Raw genomic sequence first — 457 nt, 5'->3', positions numbered from 1 at the left:
TTTGGGGGGGATTTGTGTCCCCCCCCAGCCTCATCTGGGTGTTGAAGAAATCCATCATCATCTCCTGGGTGAAATTCCCGGGGTTTTGGGTCAGGAAAAGGGATCTGGCCCCATCTGGGGTGGGGGGAATCAGGGGGAAAAGGAGAAAAAGAGAATAAAAACAGAAAATAAAAAGAAAAAATATTTTAAAAAGAGAAAAAAAATCCAGGAAAAAAAACAGAAACAAAGAAGGACAAATCAGGAAATAGAAACAACGAGAAAAAGCAGAAAGAGCGAAAAAAATTAAAATAGCCGAATGAGAAAAGCAAAGAATCCTTAAGAATTAAAATAAAATGGAAACAAAGAAAAATTAACAAGAAATAAAAAAAGACCTAAAAACAGGAATGGAAAAAAATAAAAACAAAGAAAACCAAAAACAAAACCACAAAGGAAAACCAGAAACAATCGCTCCCAAAAA

The sequence above is a fragment of the Corvus brachyrhynchos genome, unplaced genomic scaffold (genome assembly GCF_000691975.1).
Source record: "Corvus brachyrhynchos isolate BGI_N302 unplaced genomic scaffold, ASM69197v1 scaffold753, whole genome shotgun sequence".
Lineage (NCBI taxonomy): Eukaryota > Metazoa > Chordata > Aves > Passeriformes > Corvidae > Corvus > Corvus brachyrhynchos.
The sequence above is the reverse complement of the archived record's forward strand: the minus strand, read 5'-3'. Positions refer to the sequence as shown.